Source organism: Rhinolophus sinicus, linkage group LG01 (assembly GCF_036562045.2).
Source record: "Rhinolophus sinicus isolate RSC01 linkage group LG01, ASM3656204v1, whole genome shotgun sequence".
Classification (NCBI taxonomy): domain Eukaryota; kingdom Metazoa; phylum Chordata; class Mammalia; order Chiroptera; family Rhinolophidae; genus Rhinolophus; species Rhinolophus sinicus.
Genome location: NC_133751.1, coordinates 48,930,648 through 48,948,918, shown reverse-complemented (window position 1 = coordinate 48,948,918; position 18,271 = coordinate 48,930,648). Strand labels below are relative to the sequence as shown.

Here is an 18,271-nt window from a genome sequence, read left to right as displayed (position 1 = left end):
GCAAAAGGGAAATAGAAAATACCAACCTTTCGAACACCAAACGCAACCTTAACATTCTAATCATAGCTGCACTCAGTGAAGTCAATGCTTGTGCAACAACAATGCTTGTGCAGTTCCTGGAATCCTAATCTCAACATAGAAGTATAGCAACTGAAATACAGCCATTCCAACTTCGTATATGAAATTAATTTTATACATGCTAGTACTAGGAACTTAGTCTGGAAAATTATTATGCATGTCAAAATCTTAAAAACAGATTTCTCCAAAGTTGCATGAAATTTCTAAGGCTGCTTGCTATTTCCATCCATTTCCCAAAATTCCAACTCTTTGAAAATACATTCTGCTGCTCTCAAATCTAGGATTCCAACATTTTAGTACACAGTATTAAAGTTCTACTTTATTCTCATTTATTTAATTTATTTGAACATCAAAACCTTCAGTGTAATTACCTGAGAGGCTACTAAATATTTGCTAACATAAACTTGTAACATGAACCTAAATTAAAGGAAAAGCATCTGGAAAGAACATCAGGGAGAAATCTAAGCACTACGTAGAAATAATCAATCTCTGGGCAACAGATATCTATTCACTCACTTTTACTTTCTGATGGTAAACAACTTCCCTCAACACAGATAAGCTATTAAAAAATCATCTTATGCAAGCAGTAGAACATTTGCTGAGAAACTTCGTGGCTTTCCTTTTCATTTTTTTAACATAAAACTACTTGTGAAAAGCCAAATCTTTCTTTTAAGTAGGTCTAGCACACAAGATTTGGGGCCAGGCAGGACTTTAATCTAATCTTAGATGGCAATTATTCCTACAATCCCTTTTCCATTCAAATATCGTAATTTTAAAAATAAAACTACTTACACCACAGAAAGCTGAGCCTGGACAGACAGCATGAAACTATCAGCAGCCACCCATTTCCTCACAGACTAAACTTTGTTCCCTTGTGGGCTGTTTCTGGATCAGGTTCACACTGATACACATTGACTCTGGCCTTGGAAGCTACCACCCCGTGAGGGAGGTGGGAGGGTTTGTTAATTTAACTCCTGCTTGATAACCACTATCAGCAACTTCTTAAAGGTTGATTTCAGTGCATTTAAAGAGACAAATGTGAGGAAGATTATAGGGAAAGCCTGAAAAATCTCAATAACCCCTGATGACTGGGCTTTAGTTTTAGAGGGGATTTCGTTCCCATATGTTCCTGGGAAGGAAAACTAAATATATATGTATACATACATGTATATATATGTATTTCTCTGAGCTTCAAAAATTTTGCTTTCTTCCTTTGGTAAAAGTTCTCCCTCCTCCTCTGAATCTATACATTCAGCAAATGGCAAAAGAAGCCAGAAAGCTGCTTCTCTACTGTAGTCCCTCATTACCCCCGACCCTCACTAGTTAGGAAAATAATACCGAGTTCTTGTTAAACTTAGTGCTTTCTAACATTGAAACCACCTGCTGATCTAATGTAAAGTGAAAACTTGGATCCCAAATTCTGTTCTTTGCAAGACAAATGTTATGCTGCTTCATCCCCTTCCACATCCGTAAATTCTTTCCCTTCTGAGCTACTGTATTTCTGTAGTTTGTAGCATTCGCCTTCAAAGCAGAAACCATTTATTATGTACTTAGTGCACTAATCACTTTACTATTTCATACTTTCCCAGGCATGACTTTTGGGATCATCTTCAGTTGTTCTTTGTCTGATTCTCTGTATCCAGTTTGGCTCCTCCAATATCCTGGTGATCCTCTGTAAGAAGCACTGGGGGAGGCAGACGAATGGTGGCACCCAGAAGAGGTGCATGCCCTCCCTAAATCCCCAGAATCTGTGCACCTGCTATCTTGCATGGCAAAAGGGATTTTGCACCTGCCATTAAGGTTAAGGATTTTGAGATGGGGAGATTTTCCCGATGGGTCCAATATAATCCCACGAATCCTCTAAAAGCGTGAACGTTTCCAGGCTGTGGTCAGAGACAGGTGAAGTGAGGACGTGACTTGTGCTGGCTTTGAAGATGGAGGAAGGGAGCTGCTACAATTTGGGAAAGGCAAGGAAACAGGTTCTCCCCTGGATTCTCCAGAAAGGGATGCAGCCCTGATGACACATTGGTTTTGGCCTACTGAAATCCATCTTGGATTTTTAACTACAGATTGTAAGGTAATACATTTGCATTATTTTAAGCCACTAAATTTGTGATAATTTTGGTATAGCGGCAATAGAAAAACAATACAGGTACTTTAATTTTAAAATGTCCCTTTGAAAATATAAAACCTAGAACTGAATAAAATACTCCAAATAAGGTCTGATGAAGAAAAAAATAGGTGCGTAACTGTCAAGATCCTTAATCTGGATGCTATAATTGTATAAATGCAACTCAAGATTGTATTAGATTTTGAATGCATTATACTCTTAAGTTAGCAGACTCCGAAGTTTTTGTCATACAAACTACATCAAACCAGATACATGACTGTATTCTCTTTTTTTTTTCAACTAATTTTGGAGATGAAATGCAGAACTTTACGTTCAATTCTTTTCTATTCCACCTTATTGGTTTTAGCCCATCTTTCCAAACTATTAAGATAATTTGGGGTCATGCCTGTGTACTCTGTCACAGGAAGTATCCTTTTTAAGCCTAACTGCATTTACTTAATGTCCATGTATTCGTCAAGTTTTAGTAAATACATATGGAGCAGTCAAGATCAAGAAAAGAGTTCTGAAACAGAGAACAGAGTTCTGTTTTTAGAGACCTTCAGTTTAACATTGATCTATGCATCACTTTGGGTACACAAGTTTGATCAGCTACAAAATCACCTACTCTCGTGTAGCTTACCTTTTTTTAACTTCTCAAATATATCAAATAAGAATAACTCCTCAAATATACCGAATTTATCAAAAAAGAATAAAATGCCTTAATAAATAAAGATATGACTATGGCATACCAATCCACTAGAACTCTTAAGTGGTTAGTTTAATATGAGCAGGTTTTTGGGTTGTTGGTTTTTTTTTGTTTTTCATAATTTGGTGCTGTCTCTTAGTGGTTATCATTTTCTATTTATAAACTATCAATTAATTATTCTTTCTAGAAGTCCACTTGAAATTAAAAGGAAGTTTATTCAATTGTAGAAAGTGGCAATGATCTCTGTCTCAAAAGAGGAGATACAAGGGGAGGGGAAAGAGGGGTACACAAAGAAAGAAGGCATGATAGAAGGAACGAGCATGACACAAGTATACCCTTAGGAGAGTATGGAAACCAGACTGGTCAGAGCAGCAGTGGTTGTTGGAAACTAGTGTGAAATGAGTTGAAACATATGATGTAAAGTCTTGAAAATGGTACATGAAAATGGTAATTTTAAATTAATGAATCCGAAAATAGGAAAATCCGAAAGATTTTAAAGCAAGAAAACATAATAGTAAGAAGAATATTTTAATAACCTAACTGAAAAATGGGCAAAGTATATGAACTGTTCACAGACGAAGAAATATAAATGGCTCTTAAATATATGAAAAGACATTACAACACATTCACCATAAGAGAAATGCAAATTAAAAGTACAATGACATAATTTTAATCTATATTTTAACTTATCAAAGTGACAAAATTCAAAGGTCTCATAAGACACAATATTGGTGAGATTATGGGAAAATAATGAAGGATAAATTGGTAGGACCCCTCTGGAAAGCAAACTGGCAATCACATTATGAACGCACATACCCTTTTACGTAGCAAAAACTAAAAACCTACACATGTGAAATGACGCATGGCCATGGATATTCACTGCAGCATTGTTTGCAAAAAATGCTAATCAGTAGGGAATTAGTCAATCAAATTACAGTACAGATATACAATGAGATGCTGGAATGAAAACATAAGCAACTTTGTGTTACTGATAAAGAGTGATCAAGCAATATTAAGTTTTAAAAAGTAAGGTAAGAGTAGTATATTTAGAATGCAACGGTGTGTGTGTGCAGAGAGAGAATGTGGGAGACTATGCAAGAAACAAGAAACAGCGGGTTGTGTCTAGAAGAGGGACTGCATAGCTATGGTTCAGAGGTGGAAAGAGACTTATATATCCTTACGTCCTTTTTGAATTTTTACCAAAGCTGGTTATACCTACTTAAAAATAAATAGATATGCTAAATGGCAATGTGGCATCCTGGAATACAAAAAAGTACAGTAGTGGAAAATCTGATGAAAACTGAATAAATGAGTTTAGTTAACAATCATATACAAAATTAACTTCTTAATTTTGACAATTGAGCCATGTTTATACAAGATGTTAACATCAGGAGAAATTGGTAAAGGTACTGTTTTTGCAAACCTAAAATTATTTCCCAAATAAAAAGCTTATTAAAACAATAAAAAATATTTGCAAACTTTTTTGTAAACCTAAAATTATTTCCCAAATAAAAAGCTTATTAAAACAATAAAAAATATTTTAAAAGTTATTAGGGTAGCTATGGTAGAAATAGCTTGGAGAGAGAGATTAGAACCAAAGAGGCCAGATGTGAAACTGGGAGTAACCTTGGAATGAGGTGACAAGGGTCTCAATAAGGTAAAAGTCATGAAAATACAATGAAAAGAACATATATATATGATACATTTCCACAGAAAAAAACCACAAAAAATTTGTAATAGCAGAGAGCAGTGATAAGAACAGTGATACCAGTGACCAAAGATGAAAATTAGAGAGGAAGATGGTTTAAAGGGGAATGAGATTCATTTCATCCATTAATTCAATAAATATTTGTTGGCCCCTGCTATGCTAGACTCTGTGCAAGGCACTGGGATGTGGGAGTGAGTTTATAAACGCCAAATATGAAGGGACGCTAAAGTGCCCTAGTTGATTTGTTCCAAAGGCATCTGGATATTACAAGCTGAGAGTTCAGGTGAGAGGAGAGAACTGGAATAGCTAAGAAAGGTGATATAGAATGAGGAAGGAGAAGTTAAAAATAAACTGGGGACAGAAACACAATCAGGGAAAGAGAGGAGTAGCAAAGAAGACAGGGAAGGAATGGCCAAAGGATTTTGAAAAGAAACAGGATAGGGAAATTTTCCTGGAAACCAAGATAAAATAAAGATCAAAGAATAAGGGTTTCATCAAATGCACTGTCCAAGAAATGATACACAAAAGACCAGAAGACAGTTGGTTAAAAATAGATCATTGATGGCAGGGGAGGTGACTCGAGAGACCTTTATACTTTCAGTAAAGTTTAAATGGAACTCAGACCACAGAAGTCAAAATTTTCTTACAAGGAAGCACTTCTGATTTAAAGGTTTTTGGGAAATGGGATTCCATTTATTGTCATGCTTCTGAAAGCATGATGATCCTGCATCTGAAGCCACAGGATGAATCTTCATGCAGCATCAGCTTTGTCTGGAGGAAAATATATTGAAACAGGAGAAGAATGCAAAAGTTGCATGAGCTTTTAAGATAAATCCTGAAATTGAAAGTATAGAATGTCTTTATAGGAGGTGACCTTCCTACTTCTTGGGCTACAAATTCTCTCTCCATTCCTATAAATGTATACTTGGGTAGAAATCATAATGGCCAGCTATGCTGTAATGTGAGCTTGCTATTAAAACACAGGATACCTATAATTTAAACTTTATGAACTATGGCCTTGCATGACAAATTACAATAAATGCTTTAGATTCAAAGAAGAAAAATGAAGAAAATCTTGAATTTATCATATTTCCCACTAGTTGCTATTGCTATTTATGTAACCATATATTATTTATCCTTTATATCTGTAGCTAGAGCTTAGCTACACACTTACAGGAAAATCAGTGTCAACTATACTGAGACACTTAATCAATGCTATTTGAGACTGATGAATATATACTAAGTTCCTACCAATTCTATACACACACATAATGTATATACATATACTTGGGTGGTGAGTGCACATATACACAAATTAATATATATGAGTATACAGTGGTCCCCCCTTAGCTGCAATTTTGCTTTCCATGGTTTCAGTTACCCACAATCAACTGTGGTTCAAAAATATTACATGAAAAATTCCAGAAATAAACAATTCATAAGTTTTAAGTTGCACGCCATTCTGAGTAGCATGATGAAATCTCGCACCTTCCCACTCCATCCTGCCCAGGATGTGAATCATTCCTTCATCTACAGTATCCATGCTGTACAGCTACCCACACGTTAGTCTCTTAGTAGCCATCTGGGTTATCATATGGACTATCTCAGTAGTGAATTGCTTGTGTTCAAGTAACCCTTATTTTAATAATGGCCCCAAAATGCAAGAGCAGTGATGCTGGCAATTCAAATATGTCAAAGAGAAACTGTAAAGTGTTTCCTTTAAATGAAAAGGTAAGTACAGTACAATAAGATATTTAGAGAGACCACATTCACATAACTTTAATTACAGTATATTGTTATAATTATTCTGTTTTATTATTAGTGATTGTTGTTAATCTCTTACTGTGCCTTATTTATAAATTAAACTTTATCACAGGTATGCATGTATAGGAAAAAGTATACAGCAGGACTTTGAATAACATCATTCCATTCAACGTTGTTTCATTATAACGTTGATAAGATGCCACAGAAACTTAACTCTTGTTTAAATCAATTAGACAATGGTGAAATTAGTTTCCTTATACATCATTTTGTTTAAAGTTGACAACATTATTGACAACATTAAGTGAGAACTAACTATAGCAGGGTGCCAAAAAAATGTATACAAGTGGACACTTCAGTCAACGTTGCTCAAGCAGTAGTTCACTATAATCAGAAGTGTCTGGACCTGATGGTAACCACTCTGAGCACCTCTTGTAATTGCAGAAGTCAAATGTGACTTGTATTCATCTTTTGCTATCAGTATATGTTAACTATTACAATTTTAATACAGTTTTTCCTTTTTAAACATGTGTATACATTTTTGGCACCCTCTGTGTATAGGTTTGATACTATCTGTGGTTTCAAGCATGCATTGGGGAGGTCTTAGAACATATCCCCGAATGGAGAAGGGGGGAGACTACTGTATATACATGTGTATAAACACACACATAATGTAAACATAAGTGTTTATACAAGAATTGGTGACTGTGCTTCAAATTCTAATTCATATGACAACAACTGAAACCCTGACATGTGCACTGCACAGTGTACTAGGAAAATGGAAACAGTTGTCATATGTAATTCTGTGCCAAGTAAATTAAGATACTACTTTAGCATTAGGTCTTCATAAAACAGGCTAAGCATAAATTTGAAAGCTTTGCTCTGATATTCTCCATCTAATTTTAAACAGTCCTCAGTCTATAAGGCAATACTTGCACCAAGTAAAGATTTATTTTATATCTTTTATATCTCTAAGCCATTAGAGGAGTAATGCACAGGAGCTTATTGAAAATGTCATGGGAAAGATACATAGGGTTAATAATTTTTCTAAAATTGATTCTAGTCTAGTCTGATATCATCGAACTAGAGTTATTAATATAATCACTTATTACCTTAATGTAATTCTGATAGAAATTTTTAATGTTTAAAGAAAACCAATTTTACCAATAGTCAAAACATAATGTCTTCTTTTCTAAATGTTTGGGTTTCTAAACTAAAAGTTCTACAATAAATAGCTCTCATTAATGCATCTTGCATATATTGTCTGAAAGAACCTCTTGAGGCTAAGAAACAAAAAGCTAATGCAACATTCAACCTGGAAGACAGAATTACAGCTCTCATAGCATTTCATTCAGCCTAGGGTGTTGGCTTTCACAATTAATAACAACTAAGGGGACACGATATCACTTCTTAACATTGTGTATTGTCTGTAACTCTCTGCTGTCACATTTTAAAGGAATTTTGACATCATTGTGTTTTGAGAAAGCAAATCTGAATTGATATCCTAGGAGATCATAAATTATTTCCTTTTCCTACTTGACTTTCATAATCATGAGATTGGTAGAATTCTCAATGATTCCCTTTTTGTCTTATATATTCAGGGAATGTTAATTGATATAAGCACTTTGGGTGTGAGTTAAATGGAATTATTAAGACCAGCATGCAATTGGTATTACCTAGAAAAGGTGAAGAAGCCTGTTCCTAAAACAAGCAGTTTAACTCCCAGGCACACACCCTAGCAGCGCTCCCAACTACTGTGCATGGTACCTGAGTATGCAACAAAAGGGCTATAGGTATGCCCAGGAATGGCTCTCCTCGACCCTCCAGCCAAGCAGAAGCCCCCAAGCCAGAGATACAGCATCTTTAATGCAGTGCGTTGCACAAATATTATCTATCATTTTCTATGTGACATGAAAAAGGTTGGGAAACATTGACAGAGAAGTTCTTGCATATGAGACATATGCATATATATAGGAGCAATGTTTGTAATAATTAAAAACTGGAACTTCCCAAATGTGCGTCCATCAAGTTTTCTGCTAAAAAGTGCCAGAATGCTCACCCAATGCAGTGAAAAACTAATGAGCAATAGTTATATGCGTTGACACGGGTAAATCGAAGACTATAATATTGAGTAACAAAAACAGTAAGTGCTAGGAAAATTACACACGCTATGACTCCACTTTCACAAAGTTCAAAACCATGTGAAAGTAATCAATATACCGTTTAAACATGTGATAAAACCATTGAAAGAAGCAAGAAAATTAGTAACACAAAATTCAGAACTTTGGTTACCTTGGAGGGAGCAAGAAAAGTTTAGGATCAGAGAGGAGTGCACAGGAGATAATGGTTACATTGCTTTTTTTGAACTGGGCTATAGGTACACATATGTTCTCTATATAATTATTCCATAAGCCTTGTGGATATTTTGTAAATATTTTGTGTCTACTCAATAGTTAATAAACATCTTTTATAAAAGCCCTACTTTGTCCAAAGGTAGACAGGGAAGGCAGCTTCCTTCTCTGCAACAGAAGGAGGTGCAAGGGGTAGGAGGGAGCAAGCACCAAATGACACAGAATGCTGCAGGTCGGACACTGAGCCTTTATCAAAGGCCCTACTGACTCAGACACAACTACAACGATAAAAGACTTGGAAGCTATACCTATAATAAAGTTAAAACTAATTTCAATATGCTATCATTTAATAAGGCACCATATATGCAAATTTTAACATTAAATAAAATCTGGATTTACAATATCAGGACTGAATAAACTGCCAGCTTATGGATGAATAACTTCTCTTGCTATTTTCTAAACACTCAACATTTCATTGTGTATCTAGACCACACAAAAGACATTTATAGAATGACAATACTTTAATTCATCATGTATGTCCAGCAATGTGTGCTTAATCAAATGCCTGTCTGTTTGTCCGTGTCATTCAAGGGCAGGTTTATAAAGCTTCAAGAGCAAGAACTGGGTCTGTTTCAACTGATATAACTACCAAGGAAAACACAATGAAATCATTTTTAAGAATTCCTACCTGTACTCTCTCCCCTTTTCTTTTAAAAGCATTGGATATTTTGCCAATCCAGAAGATATAGTAGACCACAAAGACATAAACTTAACCTCCAAATTAATTAAACTTATTATTTTTATTTGACAGATAAAATAAATCCAGTTTGAGCTCTCCCTTTAATATTTTAAAAAAAAAAGCCACTTAAAAGCAGATAGGTTAATGTTTACACAAAGGCACTTTTTTTCTCTTTATTTTTTTACTTTAAAGTTGTAACTGGTGAGTGACCTTGCGGGAACTCCCCATCAGTTCTGGAGTATCTATCTGGAGTTTCAAATAGAAACTACTTTCACGTGATACATGAGAATGGTATGCCAAGTGGTATCTGTCTCTGCACCTTGAACTTGGATAGGTATAGCTCAGATGAATCAATAAACTTTACACAAAATGAAAGGCTGTTTTCCCCCTTAGACCATTTAAGAAAATATACAATTTAAATATATATGATATTGTATATTTATAGGATCAATTATATAGAGAAAATCTTCATATATTTATCCAATTCAAGAAATTTACCCTTATACAGTTTCAAACTATCAAAGACAGGACAATTTTTAAGTATGTCAAACACTGAATATATCATGCTGAAGTGAGTCCATAATTAATTCCTGTTACATGAATATAACTACCTTAAAATCTAGATGATATAAAGCCTCATTGTTTTTGCTTTATTTTGGAATTTCTAAAATAACTATTTTCACTGAGAAGTTATTTCAGACAGTGTGAAAAGGCTTATAAGGAACCTGTCCATTCCAGTGTGAGATGGTTATGAAACTAACCCTACACCACTGAAAATCAATGTAGTCATAAGTAACAGTAGGGATGATTTAGAATAGAAACAACATAGTTCCCCAGTTTAGGCCACACCTCTAGTTTTAACCTTGGCGCTTCTCTCCCTCACTTTCGGAAGGTGAAAGTACAATCCGTGTTGCCCTGGAATTTAAGCCCAGTCATCTATCTTGCTCTCAAAAGCTGTTTCAGGACAGAAAAAATTAAACATTTCACAATCTGAGTTTCTGCAGAATATACTGGTGTTTCAGAAGTTGAGATGAAGGGTAAACGAGTGAATGCAGAAAGAGGAGAGTATCAGGAAAAGTTAGCAAAAGGAGCACTACTTTTTAATATTTTTCCTAGAATACCTCGACACTATTTTATAACAGTGGCTGGAATCTTAATGGGACTGAAGATCTTCCTGGGGTGCCAAGAAAATGAGTAAAAATGTCTCTGGGCTGACAGAAAACACATGGGATTTCGAGACTAACATTCTCAAAGAAGGGAGGAAACAAAGGAGACTGCTTTTTGGAGAAGGGATATTCCTAGGAAACTCATTCTAAAATAGGAGAAAATTAAGGGACCAGTCGAATCAAGGTACCATTGGTGTGAGCTCTTTAGAGACATAGAATTTTGAGACACAAAACAGTTTAATTTGAAGTGCCTTCTGACTCAACTCCTAGAAGTTGTCTTAACTTCCACCAAAAAAGCCTGGCTTTCTTCTGGAAAGTTGAACGTAGCTTACATTCACCCCCACGAATGTCAGAAGCAGAAGTAGCTAGAACAGAGAAGCCTTAAGGAACACAAAAGTGAATGAAGAGAAATATAGTGATAGGATAGTGGCAAGTGCTGATTCCCTCTTTCCATCAATAGAAATAACTAGATACATGATAAATTTGTGCCATATTAATTTCATTTCTTTTGCTTCTCACATCACTCTTTTTTTCTTTTTGTGTTTTAGTTTGGATAATTTCTACTGACCTATTTTCAAATTCACTTATTCTTTTCTCAGCTCTGTCTGGTCTGTTGATAAGCCCGTCAAAGTTCTTCATCTTGGGTATCATATTTTTTATTTTAGTATGTCCATTTGACTCTTTTTATAGTTTATATTTCTCTGCTAAAATTCCTCCTCTGTTCATGCACATGCCCCACCTTTTCCACTAGATTCTATAACATAGTAATTAAAGTCCCTACCTAATAGTTCCAACATGAATCATCTATGGGTCTGGGTCTATTGCTTTATCTCTTGAAAAACAGGTTGTTGTTATTTTCACATATTTTGTAATTTTTGATTAAATGCCAGACATTGTCTATAGAATAACCATACACACTGAGAAAAAGAATACTTACTCTTGGTAATGGGCATGCGTATTCTTCTGTTCTGCACCCAAGTAAACTGAATCCCAAAGAGAGATAATCTGGTGAATAGTTGAGCTGTGTTTATTGTTTTGTTGTTGCTGTAGTTACCTTTTGTACACCTTCCTCCAGCAGTGGGCAGCTGCTTTGTGCTTAGAGTGGAGCACAGGACACTTAAGGGTTTTACTCAGTGTTCCTGCTCCACCCTCAGCTTTCAGTAGTCACAGCACGCCTGTGCCACAGAAGAGGTTCTTTCTTTGAATCCTGGCCCCTCCCTAAGTAGATTACTGTTGTTTGTTACTCAGTGCTAACTAATGTGGTTCTCTTCATCCAGCCTCAATCTTAGGCAGGCCTTATGCACCTAGGCCTTGGGTATAGGGCTTTCTGCATCCTCACCCCAACCTTAGGGCAGTGAAACTCTACCTAGCATCTGTGGGGGAACACTGCAAAAACTTTTCCAGCACTGTAGATCCCAAACTAAATACAACGTAGCAACAATCACTAGTAGAGAGTCTCCTGCCCCTCCCTAAGAACATATCCTTTGCTTCTACATGACCCCAAGAACCAGTAAATCTTCACCTGGATCCTGAAAACAGAAGGGTTTCCTGTCCCTCCCCTAGTGCCTCAAGATTTTTGTTTCATATAAGATAATGACTGATAAAGTGGGCAGGGTTTTCTAACTGTGTGTCATAAAGGGTGTCTCTCTCTAATATTATGTCTTGCCCTCAATCTTTTATGAGCACCAGTGGAGGCTGCAGTTATATCCTCGTCCTGCACCCCTCCCCCCACCAAAAAAAGGTAAGTTGAAGTCCTAACCCCTGGAATCTGTGAATGTGACTGTATTTGGGAACAGGCTCTTTGCAGATATAATCAAGTTAAGATGATGTCATACTGGAGTAGGGTGGGCCCTAATTCAACATGACTAGTCCTTATAAGTTGAGAACACATGGTGAAATAGGAAGCCCCATACCTCATTCGCCCACAGAGGGTCAGCAAGATGGCAGAATAAGAGGCCCCAGATCTAGTTTCCCTCAGAGACACTAACTTAACAACAATATATGGTCTAAAAGGTCTTTATGTGACTTCCAGAAATCAGTTAAGAGATTGTAGTACTCCAGAAAAGCTCAAAGCCAAGAACAGCCACATTGAAATGGGTAGAAAAGCCATTTCATTTCACGTGTTACAGCCTTTCCCTCAAGCTGGCATAGTTTGGCACAATCAGGAATAAACATCCTACTCACAGCTTCTCCGTGAGGAGGGAGAGAGAAGAGTACAATGTATGTGTAATGTTCCAGGTTTGGGGGCAACTACCTGAGAGACTGGTTTCTGTCTCACCTGACTTGGAGTGCTGAGGAATACAGCACACTTTGGAGGCCTAGGGGCTACTGAGAGCGGGGGAGAGCATCCAGGCTAGCTGCAGCACCAGAAAACCTGTAATACAACAGACCCACACCAGAGGCAGCAAAAGTTCATAAACTCCTGAAAAAGAAACTGGCAAACTTCTTCATTGGGAAAGCACATGCATAAGCCCAAAGAAGACACAATTCCAAACAAAGTTTGAGAGACCCCCAGAATCTTTAGTGCAGCTGATTGATGAAGGTGTTCTTCTGTATGAAGTCAGTCCATAGAACTGGGGGAGGTGGCTGTTTTTTCACATGCACAAATCCCAGGAAAAAATAACAAGACATATGAGGAAATGGAAACATGGTCCAATCAGAGGAACAAAATAAATCTCCAGAAACTAACCCTAAAGCAACAGAGGTCTATGAGTTACCTGAAAAAGAATGTGAAATAATCGTTGTAAAGATACTCAATGTGCTACAAGAGAATACAGATAGATAACTAAAGAAAATCAGGAAAATGATACATGAACAAAATGAGAATATCAACAAAGATAGAAAGTATAAAAAAGAACCGAACAGGAATTCTGGATCTGAAGACTACAAATGGGAAATTTCACAAATATGTAGAAATTAAACACACTCTTGAACAACTATGGCTCAAAGAAGAAATCACCTGGGAAATTAGAAAATACGAGTATATCAAGAAAAATGGAAACAAAAATACAACATACCAAAACTTATGGGAGGAGGCAAAAGCAGTACTAAGAGGGCAGTTTACAGTGGTAAATGCCTACATTAAAAAAGAAGAAAAGATCTCAAATCAACAACCTAACTTTATACCTCAAAGAACTGGAAAAAGAATAACAAACTAAACTCAATTACTAGAAGGAAAGAAATAATGAAGATAGTGCAGTAATAAACAAAATACAGAACAGAAAAAAATCAATGAAGCTATGAGCTGGTTTTTAAAAAAGATCAACAAAATTGACAACTCTTAGACTCAAAAAAGAAAAAGGGAGATTACTCAAATAACAAAATTTGAAACAAAAGAGGAGACATTACAACCGATATCACAGAAATAAAAAGAATCAAAAGAATCTACTATGAACAATTACACACCAACAAATTGGATAATCTAGAAGAAATTGATACATTTCTAGAAACATATAACCACCAAAAATATATTATGAAGAAATAGAAAATCTGAACAGACCTATAACTAGTAAGAAAATTGAATCAGTAATCATAATCTTCCCAACAGAAAAAAGCCCAAGACCAGATGGCTTCCCTGGAGAATTCTATCAAATATTCAAAGAACTAACACCAAATCTTCTCAAACTCTTTCAAAAAAAAAATGAAGAGGAACACTTCCATATTTATTTCATGAGGCCAGCATCACCTTGATTCTCAAAGGAGACAAAAATACTACAAGAAAACTACACACTGATATCACTGATGAATATTGATGCAGAAATCCTCAACAAAATACTAGCAAACCAAGTTCAACAATACATTAAAAGGATTATACACCATGATCAAATGTGATTTATTCCTGACATGCAAGGATGGTTCAACATACAAAAAGCAATGTAATATACACCACATTAACAGAATGAAGAACAAAACCCATACGATCATCTCAATTGATGAAGAAAAAGCATTTGACAAAATTTAACACCCTTTCATGATATAAACACCCAACAAACTAAGAACAGAAGGAAATTATCTCAACATAATAAAGGCCATATATGAAAGGCCCATATCAAACATTATACTCTGTGGTGAGACAGACTCTCAAATGACCCTGAATAGTCAAAACAACCTTGTAAAAGAAAAACAAAGCTGGAGGGCTCACTTCTAACTTCAAAACTTATTACAAAGCTACAGTAATCAAAAAAGTATGATACTAGTGATATACTCATAAGCCAGTCACAAAAAGACAAATATTGCATGATTCCATTTATATGAGGTATCTAGAGCAGCCAACTTCTTAGAAACACAAAGTAGAATGGTGGTCGCCAGGGGCTGGGGGAAGGAGGGGAAGAGGAGTCGTTCAATAGGTATAGAGTTTCAGTTTTGCAAGATGAAAAAGTTCTGGAGAGATCTACGGCACAATGTGTATATAGTTAACACTGCTATATTGTATATTTAAAAATGATTAAGAGGGGAGAGAGACAGGAGAGAGAAAGGAACAGAGACACAGATACATACACATAAGGAAGACAGCCATGTGAAGATGGAGGCAGAGATGAAAGTTAGGCTGCCAAAAATCAAGGAATGCCAAGGATTGCCAGCAAACACCAGAAGTTAAGAGAAAAGCATAGAGCTGATTCTTCCCTAGATCCTTCAGAGAGAGGGCATGGCCCACCAACTCCTTGATTTTTAACATCTAACATCTAGAACTGTGACAGAATGAATTTCTGGTGTTTTAAGTCATTCTAGTTTGTGGCACTTATGTTTTGGCAACCCTATGGAACTAATACAAGGGACCCATAGAAAACGGTTTGAAATGAGTGCAGATTCCCCTTGTGTCTTGGGCTCCCAGTTATTTTAAATTATTACTCTAACCCATACTCAGACTAAGAATTCATTAAAATTTTAGCTGCTTTCTTACCCTTTTTTATGGTGGCTGCCTCTTCCTCCCATGCTCTACCAAAGGTAAAAACAGTTTCTGTGTCCCATCTCTCCTCAGAAGGGCTTGTCTCTCTTTGGGATTTCAGTTCACCTGATTGCCTTGTGACCTCAGCTCTCTAATGGGCTCAGGACAAGTTGACTGTGGATTATCAGGTTTTTTCTCATTGTTAGGGTGGGAGAAATGTTCTCTTGCAACTTTCTATATCCTAAGCAGAAGCAAAATTCTCTTCCCATAATTTAATATGAATTTTTTGGACTTGAGAGATTTTTACTTAATTTACATATAACTGTAAATGCTTCTTAATCTAAAACCATGTCTAGCAAACACATTGGCTCATTTATTTTCTCTCTTTATTAATACTTTTAACTTTGGCATAAATTATATATACTAAGAAAATGTTATATTTTAATATTCCATGCTTATCATTAAAATCGCTAAACAAATTGATTTCAACTTTTGTTTTCATTCTACATATGAATCTACGATACATATACTCGCGCTTTTTCCTCTGAATTGGATCCACGCCAAATTTTGATTCATGGGTTAAGTTTTTGTCTTTGTTTTTCAGAATAAACCTCTTAATACTGATGTTATCTAATTGTGGTTGTCAATCTTGCTACTTACATTTTGATTCATTTGGACTAATACCACATGGTTATAAGAGCAGTTGCATGATATAAAGATTTGGAAGTCAGTCTTTTCTTGTGCTTTCCTTAGTGATTTTTCTATTTATATGTGCTGTTATATTTCCTCCAATTAAATTAGCTACCGTTTTCTACACATCTATTTTTATGTGCTATGGCAAGGTCAGAAAAATATACTACCACGCTATATTGACTATGTTTACCTTACCCATTCAAGAGCAATTTACTGAATTTTCACTTGCTGAAAGCACAATTTCTAATTGCATATTGACAGCATGTCTGAAAATATCAAATGTTTATACTTACTAGTAATTGAATGAGTAAGTATAAACGTATACCGACATTTTGAGAAATTCTCAATTTAAATGGGATTTTCCCCATTATCTTAAAACTACTTTGATTTTTGTATAAATGAAAACTTTATTTTATATTCAGCCATATTAAGACAAATAAACAATATTATATTCAGCTCATTACAACAATTAAGCAATTCCATACATGATTAATTCATTCAACAAATATTTATTTAATACCTTCTGAGCCAGGCCCTCTTCTAGATACTAGGGTTACAACAGAGATCAAGGAAAAAAGACAAATCACCCTGCTCTCATGCAGCTTCCATTCTAGTACTGTAAGAGAGAAATAAACAAGATAAGTAAGGAAAATATATAGAATGTTACATAGTAAGAAACGCTGAGGAGAAAAAGAAAGCAAGAAAGGGCATTGAGACGTGCGTGTGGTGGGCGTGGGAGGAGGCTGAGAGTTAGTGTTTCTAATGAAGACCTCACTGAGGAACTGACCTCTGAGTCAAGGCTTAAAGGAGGGAAGAGGAAATGCCACATGGCATCTACGAGAACATCCCAAGCACAGGAACGGTACCAGCAAGGTCCCTACGAACAGAGAGGAGGCTGAAGCATGTGAATCTGGGGAAGAGAAGCAGGAGATCAGGTCAAAGAGGTAAAGGGTTTTCACTAGTGAGACAGGAAGCTATTGGAGTTTTGAGCAGAGTGACCTGATGTGACTTCCGTTTTAACAGCATCCCTTGGCTGTGTTAATGGAATGAAAGGGGCAAGGGTAGAAACAGAAGATAAATTAGGAGGAAACTGCAAGGGGTAGCAGCAGAGGTAATTAGATTCTGGTTATATTTTTAGGGTAGAGAGAACTGGACTTTCTTCTAAAGGATCAGATTAGAGGTAGAAAAAGAGGCGTCAAGGAGAACTCCAAATTGAGACACAGGAAGGATGGACTTATCTGTTACTGAAAAACTAAAGGGAAGATGAGTTCAATTTTGAATATGTTAAGTTTGAGACGAATATGAGGCATACGAATGGAAATGTTAAATTGGCAGTGACAAGTCCAGAGTTCAGAGGAGAGGTCTAAGCTGGAAATAGAAATTTTCAAGTAAAGGTGGTATTAAAGCCTTGAGAGTACACAACGTCATGAAGATGAATGAGTCTAGGTAGGAAAGAGATAAGGACCGAGGCTTGAACTCTAGGGCACTCCGATGTTTAGAGTCACAAAAATGAAGAGAAATCAACAGATAAGACTAGAAGGAATAGTCAGAGAAATGCGAGGAAAGCCTGAAGGGTGTGAAACACTGGAGGCCAAATATAGAAAATGTTTCCAGGGAAAGATAAGTGATTATCTGTGTCAATGCTGTACAAATTATGTCATGACCACACAGTCAACTTAGTGCATATGTACCAATTTTGGAATAATTTTCATATTTTAACATCTATATTCATTAAGGATATTGGACACAATTTTTTTTTATAATTAGAATTTATTTACTTAGTTTTAGAGTATATCAAATACTGTTGTAGTATATGTGTATATGCATGCATATATAATTTTTAAATTTATTTTTTAATCTAGAACAGCATTTCCTGAAACACTATCCAAGGGCTATTAAGATTTTATGAGCAAGAAAGTGTTCTGGCTACACATACATTTGGAAACTTTATAAATTTGTATCATAAATTTCCAAAAAAGAATGTAACATTTTCCAAACTTAAATCATTACAGAACTTTTTTGGTTTACAAAGTATCTTTTAGCTGTGTCATGCATTCTGAGTAACACACACACA

General features: G+C 35.8%; 1 protein-coding gene across 3 annotated transcripts in view; it reads right to left on the bottom strand.

Moving 5' to 3' along the window:
• MAP3K13 (mitogen-activated protein kinase kinase kinase 13) overlaps positions 1–18,271 on the bottom strand; it is a 143,257-nt gene that overhangs the window by 113,657 nt on the left and 11,329 nt on the right. The window contains exon 1 of one of the 3 annotated variants that reach the window (XM_019735852.2): positions 871–991. The exons of the other annotated variants lie outside the window; for them this stretch is intronic. The gene's annotated coding sequence lies outside the window, so the exon portion shown is untranslated. Of the gene's footprint in view, positions 1–870; positions 992–18,271 lie in introns of those variants that run through there. 3 annotated transcript variants of the gene reach the window in all.